At 42.9% G+C, this 10,812-nt stretch overlaps 1 long non-coding RNA gene across 1 annotated transcript; it reads left to right on the top strand.

Moving 5' to 3' along the window:
- Positions 1 to 3,116: 3,116 nt before the first annotated feature.
- LOC139055594 (uncharacterized) lies at positions 3,117 to 10,112 on the top strand. The gene is made up of 3 exons (XR_011511877.1): positions 3,117 to 3,334; positions 5,248 to 5,355; positions 7,384 to 10,112. It is a non-coding gene; the product is annotated as an uncharacterized lncRNA (long non-coding RNA).
- Positions 10,113 to 10,812: the final 700 nt, after the last annotated feature.

A 10,812-nucleotide genomic window follows, 5' to 3' on the forward strand; every position in this document is an offset into this window, starting at 1 on the left:
TGATTTGGTTATTAAATAATGCGTGACTGTTGCTGATTCGTTCATGTTCTCATATTTCCTCTCGTGCCTTCAATTTTATTCGCACATGCAGCTTTGAATTCGTTCGTGTCCTTGGACTGTCTTCAGGCTTTTTCAGTGCTTTATTTTTCGTACTTTAATTTTATGTTTGCCATATGACAAGGGGTAACGGCTCCTCCCGAAAGGCGTCAACCTCTCCGTTAAGCTTATACCTAGAAATAAAGAAAGAAAGAAAGAAAGAAAGAAAGAAAGAAAGAAAGAAAGAAAGAAAGAAAGAAAGAAAGAAAGAAAGAAAGAAAGAAAGAAAGAAAGAAAGAAAGAAAGAAAGAAAGAAAGAAAGAAAGAAAGAAAGAAAGAAATATGGTGTGGAGAAGAGGCGCCGCGGGCATTGCACTTCAGCTGGCGGAAAAGTGATGAAACAGTGCGATGAAGAGGCTATAGGAGTTTGTCGATGCAAAATGGCGTTGAACTTGGACCGAGCAGCGCTCTTCCAAGCGCATCAGCGACGACGGCACCTGGCGCATCGAGACGTCTGAACGAGAAAAGAGACCATCGATCTAAGCCAGCCGTTGTGCGTTTTCCTGCAGTTTATCGCCTGTACGTGCACATTGCTTAGACGGCCTGCGTTTATTCATCCATCCTCGAGTTGCGGCGAGGGACGAGAAGCACCCGTCGGCTCGCTTTGTGAGACTAGCCATGGCGGTAGCAGCATTGTCGACGTGGAACTCTGTGCCTCTCGTTGTTTCTGTGAGCGTTGCCGAAGTTATGGGTGCCAAACACGAAACCTTGAGGCACTCGAAGGGATAAGACGGCTCTCGCGAAAGCTGAGCCCGTCGCCGCACTTCCCTGTTCAGCCACGCAGTCTCTTCACCTGTTCTAACGTTCTCGAGCATCTAAAGTTTCAAACAGTATACACAACCGCAGCGACGTGCGGGGGCGCTGCGGTGCCAGTGGCGCACGCCACCTACACACTAAACATTTTTGCACCCTTATGGGTGTTAATAGGGGTGCTTTCGGCATTCACACCCATGCCCACACCCTTTTAGCACCCTTTTCGGCCAAAGCACCCTATCACAAGGGTGGATATACCACACATAAGGTGTGACTTTGCTCAAAGAAGGGTGTTAAATCGACGCCTGAAGGGTGTTAAACGTATTGATGCATAAATCTGAGTAACGTGTACACGTCCACGCATTGAGCAATGTGTTTGTATTGCATTTTTAATGCGAAAGCGTTTCATGGCCTTTCAGGTAGGAAAGGTGGCGTTCTCCGCAACAACAATTCATACGGGACCCTGCTCATGCCAATCTTGTCATTTACCTTGAAGGCATTCAGAAAGCATTCAGAACCGCGCCGCCCGTTTTATTCTCTCAAATTATTCACTTCATTCTAGCGTCACGTCCATGAAAAGAACACTAGGTGAACCTGACCTTTGGTTACGTCGCAAATACTTTCGTCTCTGTCTTCTTCATAGAATATGCTAATATACCCTTCTCGTAAAGAAAATCTTTTCACCACACCAAGTTCTCGTCTCGCATCGACCATCAACACAAAATTGATGTGCCATTCTTCCTTTTTGCCAAAAACAGCCACTGAATGCAATCGTCTTCCCGCCTCCACAGTCTCAATTTGTGGCACCACTAATTCAAGGTCGCCGTTCAAATTATCTTATGGTTTGATTTTCTATTTTTGCGCTGCATTGCAATTATTGCATATTTTCACCACTTCTTTCTGTTGTGCCTACTAGGCCTTGAATGTATATAATAAATAAATAAAATGTGAAGTCATCACCGTCTTGTATGACGTCAGTAGTGATACAGAAGGTAGTAAATACAACAACGTTAAGTATGAGCAATTATGGGTAAATAATGTGAAATAATGTGAATAAGGGTGGAATAAATTGCATTAAGGTTCGTACAAACTATAGCACGGTGGATTACGGGAGATTAAGGTAGTATTGTGAAGAACACGTGACAATGTATGAACTAACGTATCATGGTCACGTGACAATTGCAAGTGTAGATGCGTGAAGCGATTAAGTTTTCCCATACCTAAGTGACTGTCGATATTTCTTCAAGGATTCTGATGTTACTGGCATGACGGCCACTCCAAAAATGTATCATCCAGAAAAAGAACGCCCTTTCACTTACAATTCCATTATCATTATTTTTCGTGCTCACAGGAATATTAACATGCAATTAAACACTTCTAGAAAAACTGCAGTAGCAGAGCGAAAACACGAGAGCAACTTGCGCAATTCTGCACTAATATTTCGGTGCCCTTAATAGCCCAACAAAAAGTGGTGAAATGGAAGAAGCTGTTTGGATACATTGCTGAACAAACAGGGACGTGCTGTTGGACGAGCCTCTGCTGTACAATGGCATCAACATACAATTTGCATGGTGAATCCATAAAGAAGACTTATAGAGGCGAGATCACGTTGGAAGTTCTCAAACCCGAATTTCCACGTACCTTGCCTAATTCATTCAGAGGCTTACTAAGCTACTGATCTGCTTTCTAAGTGCATCCTCAAATACAGCTTGTAAGGCTGAGCCTATATATTAAGGGCTGGTGTCGTCAAAGCTGTAATTTCTTATCCAGAGCATACGCACTTGCAAACGCAGTCTTCAGTCTCCTCATGAATGCTTACGCGTCGCTGTCGCACGACCAAGATGTGAGCTTCTTTATCGAGCCATGATATCGCTGAAACTACGCTGTGACCTCGCAAAGTTGCTTCGTTCGGACGCAGCGAATAATCTAATCGCACCAGCAGAAGAGCGCCGATCGTCTCGCTCACGGTCCCGATTTGTGTACTGTACCCTCAGTGATGCAGCACAGACTGCGCCCCCCACCCCAAAATAAAATGCCCCGCACGAAACGTAGTAGTAACTACCCGCCTCACCGCTCTAGTTAGAGACCACAACGAAGCAGCAGCAAACAGGCGGCCATGCGAGCAAGCAAACCTGTCAGAATAAACGTTCAATTTGCGCGGCCACCCCATGCCCAATGAAAAGCGACCGGAAGTGACGGCCGACGCTGTACCATCACTTCGGCGCGCGGCAGGACGGGAAGGCGGAAGCTGCGCCATCATGCTCGTTTTCGCGTGCGTTCGCGTCGCCCGCTGTGCGAAGTAATTTTAAACGTGTGATTAGTTTTGCGCGCGGGGTAGAAAAAGATGTGGCCCATGCTTTGTGTATTACTCGTGCCCCACTTCAAAGCAAAGCGTTCGTACGCACTGGAAGATGGATCCACGAAGGCTGAAACGAGAAGTTGCAACGTGCCCGGTCGGTAGTACTGGCATGATGGAAACTTTCAGGCAAGTGCTCGTTTATTTGGTATTTGTTTTGTTCGCTTTAGAAATATCTCACTGTGATCTCGTAGCATAATTTATAATTCGCTAATGTAAGAGCAAGAGCAGCTGCACTCCTACTAGGGCAAGTTAACTACCTCGATCGCGTCCCGTGTGACTAATGTTTGTCAAATCTACATCGGGCGTGGTGCGCCTGCATAGTTACGCTTTGTTTCTCAGCGCTTGAACGTTCATTGATGTGATTCTCTTGTGCGTTCAGCGCGGCTGCTTGTAATACGGTCGTTCGCACTTCAGTTAAATGTGGTCGACCACTTTTGCGTCGCGTAGAAAAAGGACTGGCCTAGCCACCTTTCGAAGGAACCGGCGCGGTATTGGTTCTCCCTGATGCGGTCGCGTGCTGCTCTTGCTGCTTGCCGGACGCCTTCAGCATTTTTTCGGCTCGCTTTGTCTGTGCGTGTGCCCGTGCTCGCGCTCGGCTTGATTTGTGTGTGCGTGCGTGTGTGCGCTCAGCTCAGCTCGCTTTGTGTGTGTGTGCGTGCGTGCGCTCGGCTCGCTGTGTGTGTGTGTGTGTGCGCGCGCGCGCGCGCGCGTTCAGTACATGCCGGTTTGTATGGGCCGGCGTGTTTGCGCGTGTCTAGTGCGTACGTGTTTTGTGAGTGTATTGTCTGTGGGTCGCTGTGTGTGCGTGCACGTGTTAGCGTGTCTGCCTGCATGCATGTATGTGTGCTTGTTTGTGTTCATCAATGTGCGCGTGCGCGCTTTTGTGTCTGCGCTTTGAGAGTGCGTATACTTGTGTGTGCGTGTGGGTGCGTTTTGTGTGCGTGCGTGTGTATTGCATGAGGCCGGTAGAGTTTTACTCGCAATAAAACTCTTCCGATTTGGTGCAGCGAATGTTCCTGCCTGAAAGCCGAGTTTGGTTTCAAGCCACCCTGGACAACTGCTGTATGAGGCGCCGTTTCTCGGGAGGACCAGTGGGAAGGCGCCAAGTATACGCTTCGTCCTTTTTCCTCCCATGCACTGATAAATCAATAGCCTTGCTTTTTATTGTGAAAGGAACGGTACATCCAGAGCATAAATAAATGATTAAGAAATCTGGTAGCGTGTTTTAAAGATGTGGATTTCCCATTAGCCCACATTTCTTTTGATGCAGACAACCGCTGAAATTGTTAGCGGCAGGTTATTCGAGACGTTCTACGTATATAGCAATTGTCTTCAGGAGCTTTAATGAATTTTGAAAATTTGAAGTGTTGTGCTTTAGAGGTATCATATACAAGCTTTAGGTCTCCGAGTAATTTGCATGCCCTTCGAGAGCTGTCGCCTATAGCCCTATTGAAATTCGTAACTACAGTTTGGAGCACTGGGGAAGCTAGAAGGCTTGTCCTGGCTCTCGAGAAAGTGTTTAAGCTGGTGGTGTAGGTTGAGGAGTTTGGGGTTGGTAACACAAAGGATTTTTTATGCCTTAGCAGTAGGAGTGACACAGGATAAAAAATATGTGTGTGTCAAGCACAGGAAGCTGCTCATATTGTAGAAGCATGTGTGTGCGTGTGTGTGCGCCCATGCATGCGTGCATGTGTGTGAATTCTCTCCACAAAAGGGAGTATGTGTGTAAGTGAGCTATTGTATTGCTGGTCTGTTTGCCAAGAATTGGCAAGAAAACACAATAATCAATTTAACTTGAAATAATAAACTTCAAAGCATACTGGCGTACTGGCGACAGCAGCATACAAGCATGCAGCTGTGTGACAATCTTAATGCATGACTGCAACATCTGGAAGGAGGCTTGCTTCTTCAGTAAGCAGCACAAAGTCCATATTCTTGGCTTTTCTCGTTCAAACCAAAACGAGGCTCATTGCCAATGATCTTGTCTTTTGCTCTAATAGCATTTGTTTATCTTGTACTTAGAGCGTCATTTCTCGCAGGTCATGCAGATGGTAGCAGCAATTTCACAATGCCCAGCCTTGGCGCCCCCCGTTCGCCTTCAGACAGATGGTTAATGTCTTCTTGTAAGCGGTTGAGAAGACAACATTGTAAGTAGATATAGTTGTGTAGTGTAATATAATAAGTCAAGTTATAATTTAACACTCAGGCTCCTTGGCCGCCTAAGCTTGATATGATGTGCAGTTGTGTGTGGTTGTAAATATTGCCGATGGTACAGTGCATACTGCAGGTATGACTGCTGATCCAAAGTATACATTTGCATTTTCTTGATGGTCTTTCATAATGAGGATTTTCTTTGTGCAAGAATATTCACAGAATGCCGGGGCATTGTAGCATAATATTCTTTATTGTGCATTCACTGCTAATTTCGTATGACCTTCCTGCTACCAATTTATTTGCAGGAAAGGAATATTTGTTTACTCTCTGCAATGAGCTTGTTATTTGCTCATTGCATTACACTCTTCTACCTTTAATATATTCCCACATAATTATCAAAACCTTAAAATTTCAGCTGTTTTTATTTTGAATACAATATCAAAATCAAAATGCACCGGATTGCAATCTAGACTGCAAGGGATTTGAAGAAATTACAAGAAACCAGGACCTCTCGAGAGCGTTAAAAAAACGTTTCCGCAGGTAATGTGCCTAATTGTACTGAGCTAGCTGCTCACGAAAATTGCAAGCATATTTCATTTCACATAGTTTTGCAGGATATAGCAGGCCTATCATAGTCTCTGAGCACAACCTTACCTCATTTGCATCATGAAAATGTCTCGTGCTGAATTTGGGACAAGTTTTGAAAAATGAATGTATCATAACTTTGAAACTACACAAAGTATTGGTTGAGGCTAGACAGTTTTCAAACAACTTGACCATGTTGAACTTAGCCATTACAGGACGGAAAAAAAACATGCACAGGAGCACTCATTCAATGAAATGTGATGCTTGTGGTTATTTTCCACATGCAAAATGTACTTTTAAGCGAGAGAGGGCAGGTAGCCAATTTACAACCATTGTGACTCATGCGGGTAGTAGCAACACAGGATGAGAAATGGTTGTGTCTCTGAGGTTCATTGAATATGTGAAAACTCTTATACAGTACACCCCCCCACCCCCTATGAGGGGTAACCGTGCAATATGTTTTGGGCAAGAAAAACGATTGTTCTAGGAGACAAGAAATTTCGGGCTCTAGTTGAGAGGCTACAGAAAGAAGGACCATGTAAATAGTCACAGATTAACATAAACTGCATCGGAGTGGCATCACAGTTTAGAGCATGAAGTGGGAGCATGAGGAAGGATCATAAGTTTAAATAAGGGAATACTACTTGTCAGTGCATTGCCAAGCTAACCCATTGAAAGAAGGGGGCGTGCTCTAAGAAAAATAGTTGATTACACATGCTAAATTTTCGAGGAAAGTATGCCAAAATGCCCATTCTTACTAAATTAGTAAATAAGAAATACACGATAAATTTTAGGATGCAGAAAGTGTCTAATAAACTGCATTGTAGAGTTGGATATTGTTGGGCTGGATGCATGTATTTCAAGGCAAATGAGAATGCCAGTGGGGATTCCCTCATTTTCATTTTGTGTGCACACTCTGTAAAACAGTTCTCTTTGTCTCCTAGTGTAATAATGTTGTGTAAAAACAGTCATTTTTTAATGCCTTGTGCATTTAACTCTTAATGTGCCATATCCCGTAAGCTTCTCACCTGCAGTACTTATAAAGTGTAATGCAGATATATTGCACATTTCATAATGTCAATTTTGTATTAAGGTCACGTACACACTCTTGGACAAATTTCTGTTGTTGAGAGATGTCATTGGTAGTCTTTAAACTTTATTCACTCTTATTTTCTATGGTGAAAAAGCTACTGTAAATTTATGTTTTTGCTGCTGTATGTACCTTGTGTTCACAATGACATAGTGGTTTAGCATTCACAGTAACATGCAATTCCTTAATTTGCAAAATAGAAACTTCTCCTACCTTTCACTTGTCTTGCCCAGTTGCCTGAGCGGTGCATTCTGCCCAGTCACATTAATTATCATTTTTCCGCAAAGTACGTGTGTAATTGCACGGGCTGAATTCTCATGATTCTCTTCTTATTTTGCTAATGCAGGATGCAAGATTCCAGCAATGCCATGCGCTGCATTTATTGGTCAAGATGGAGTCAGAGAATGGAGTCCCTGCACCTCGTGGTTAACCGTGAACATTTCTTTTTCTTTTGGAAAGCTAAAGGCCATTTGCTGCATCACTTGCATTTTTGCAGCTCAGATGTGTACTATATTTTTCTAATTTTGAATCAATATTGGCTGTTCAGTATAAAAAATGACGTACAGCGTGAAGGACAAGGACTGCGAGAGACACACTCCACTGACTTTCAACAATATTTTATTGCGTTGCCACATCGTGTGTGTATACACAGAGGGGTCATGCGCAGAAAATGAAAGCCAGTCGCAAGGGGTGTTCTAACAGCAAGTCATTGTAAAAAGAACATGGTCACTTGAAAAAAAAAACATCACAATTTCTATCTGTTTAGATACAAAATTTCACTAGGGGTCAGCGTGATAGAGGGGCCACTAACGCACACACTACCCAGTTCAATAATTTACTATAATAAAATCAATAAAATCAGCTTCAATAATTTACCGGGTGAGCTGTGTCTCGCTGAAACTTCCGTATCTTAAAGAGGGGCATGCAGCCGCAGTCCCGGCAATGAATGCCCAAGTGGCCTTGAACAGTGTTATTGACGTTGTTAGAGTGCTCTCTTAAACGATCATTTAGGCGCCTGCCTATCTGTCCAATATATTTACTGCCTCAAAATGGGAATTCGGGAAACCACATTCGTTGCACACATCGCAAAACGTTTTATGTGCCCGGCAGAGCAACAACTCTGACGTGATTCAGGCGCGTTTACACACTTACAGAGCCTTGCCAGCTTTTCCGGGGCTGAGAAAAGGACTGCGATTTCTGTAGGTTCCCTAATCTTTTTTAGCCTATGGGAGACATCATGAACATACGGTAGCACTGCAAACCTGTGTCTCTAAACCGGCTGGTTCCTTGACCGAGCGCGCTCATCATGTTTTGTGCACTTCAGAAGCTGTTCCGCTATGCCTGAAATTAAGTCCAAAGGGTAGCCAACCCAAGAAAGGCAATCAGCCTGTGCAGCAACGCTATCTTGCATCTCGTGTGAGCAAGATTTATTGAGGCTGTTAAGGAGGCAAAGCTTTACAATATCTCATTTGACTTTGTTGGACAGACAGGCAGGCGCCTAAACAATCATTTAGCAGAGCACGATAACAACGTCCATAACACTATTCAAGGCCACTTCGGCATCCATTGCTGGGACTGCGGCTGCGTGCCCCACTTTGAAGGTACGGAAGCTTTAGCGAGACACAGGTCATCCGGGAAACTGTAGAAGCAGATTTCACTAGAAAACTGGTTAGTGTGTGCGTTAGTGACCCCTCTATCGTGCTGACTCCTAGTGAAGTCTTGTATCCCAACAGATAGAAATTCTAATGTTTATTTTTTTCAAAGGGCGATGTTCTTAGTACAGTCACTTGCTGTTAGACACCCCTTGTGACTCATATTCTGCGCATGCCCGCTTTTGTACAAATACACATGATGTGGCAACGTAATTAAATATTGTTGGAAGTCAGCGCAGTCTGTCATCTCTCGCAGTTCTTGTCATTCAAGCTGTACGTAATTTTTTCTCATTAATTGCAAACTATCCCAAGAAACTACCGTTGTTCAGTATAATTATAATGTTTGATACGACCATTTGCTGGCAAATGTTAACAGTGTGATATTTAACTTGAACTTTTGCATGACTGCCTATGCCTGTGTTCTTTTAGTAACCAGAGTATGGCTAATTTATTAAACCATATTTGCTAATTTGCATGCTCACATGCTATAGCATGCCTTAATCTTGAATTACTGCATCTAAGTGCAAATAATTTAGAAATTTACTATGTATTTTAAAACACTGTCCACATTTTGTGCTCAGCAAAATCGTTTAATCAACAGTGGTTTGTTTTTATCAGGCTTCCTACTGCACTTTGCACCCAGGCACTAGTAGATGTGGAATATGCACTCGTTTGATTTATAGTAAGAAAAGAACCTATTTTCAAACTACATATTGTATATGTACCAGTGCCTTAGAGTTACAAAACAAAAATTTATAGAAACTGGTATTGTAGTTGGAAAAACCGCTACACAGCACCTTTAGCCCAGAGAACTCTCGTTTCACAAAAGAGGACAAACTATGTAGGCACTAAAAAATTCTACGTATTTTTTGTGCTCAAGTAATCTTGTTGGAAATAGAAAATTAGCAATAAGGCTTCTGGCATAAACCTCACTTAGAGCATGTCTATGCTTGGAAAGTATTGTTTCAGTCTGAAAAATGTTGGCCAGTTATGCTTTACATCGACTTTCCAAACTTTTCATAATGCTTTGCGATTACATTAGCGTACAAAATAACACGTGCCTTTCTTGTGCGTTTGCTCTGCATTTCAATTGCTTCCCTAATTCGCCTTGGCAATATGCCTTTTTTTAAGGCATCAAAACTTGAATTTTCGTTCACTGTAGCCTAATACTAAAAGTTTATTCCTTTATGTGTCCCAAAACACTGCGAATCAACCCAGGCTCTTTCAGTGCCACTATACATAGTTTCTTCTCTAATAACAGATTTGATCAATACATATATTTTAGGTACCTTTGTGGGGAATGTACATGTTCTTGTACTTACCGATGTGTTTGGTGATTGTGCATGTTTATATTTCATGTGATTTATGTATATGTTGTACTCTGTATTGCAGCATGCAATAAATATATTTGCGTTTTCTTGAAAATGCAACATATATCTTACCAGTCTGTTGCATGTTATTTGGATATGGAAATCGTGATAACCTTGGTGTTGATATACATGCTCAAAAGTGTCAAGTTTGCTAGGTTGTATTTGTGCAGCGAAGACAGGTTTTCCAATATACACCATGAATTACTAATATGTAATGTGATCCACATGTATAGGTGTTGTGTATGCCCATCGAAGCTTCAAGGCCGGCTGTTCGACAGTGCGTTTGGTAGCCGAACTTGAACCTTCTGGTACACGCAATAGTTGCGCGAGGATCGCTGTACATAGTAGTAATTGAACGCGTGTACTGCCGAATCTGCCTTCCATACACGCTAGAAATAAAAGAATGTACACCCTTCCAACACCCACACAGATGGGTGTTAATTTGGACGAGCACCCTTACACCCTAAATTTATTTTGCTGGACACCCTTCCTTTAGGGTGCTATAGTGGCACCCCAACTGTAGGGTGTAGACAACAGCACCCTTAGGGTGTTCGTCTGGCGACAAACTGATTTACACCCTTAAGGGTGTTAAAATGTTTAGTGTGTACCGTAAAAAAGTTACAACGGCCGGCAGTACAGCGCGCTGTCCTCTTCCGTTTCGTTGTACTGTTTAAGCACTGTTTTCTGTGGCCGCACTTGTCATTTATTATTTTGCAGATAATGAAATGATTCCAATCGTGGCTTAAATGAAGA

The sequence above is a fragment of the Dermacentor albipictus genome, chromosome 2, assembly GCF_038994185.2.
Source record: "Dermacentor albipictus isolate Rhodes 1998 colony chromosome 2, USDA_Dalb.pri_finalv2, whole genome shotgun sequence".
Lineage (NCBI taxonomy): Eukaryota > Metazoa > Arthropoda > Arachnida > Ixodida > Ixodidae > Dermacentor > Dermacentor albipictus.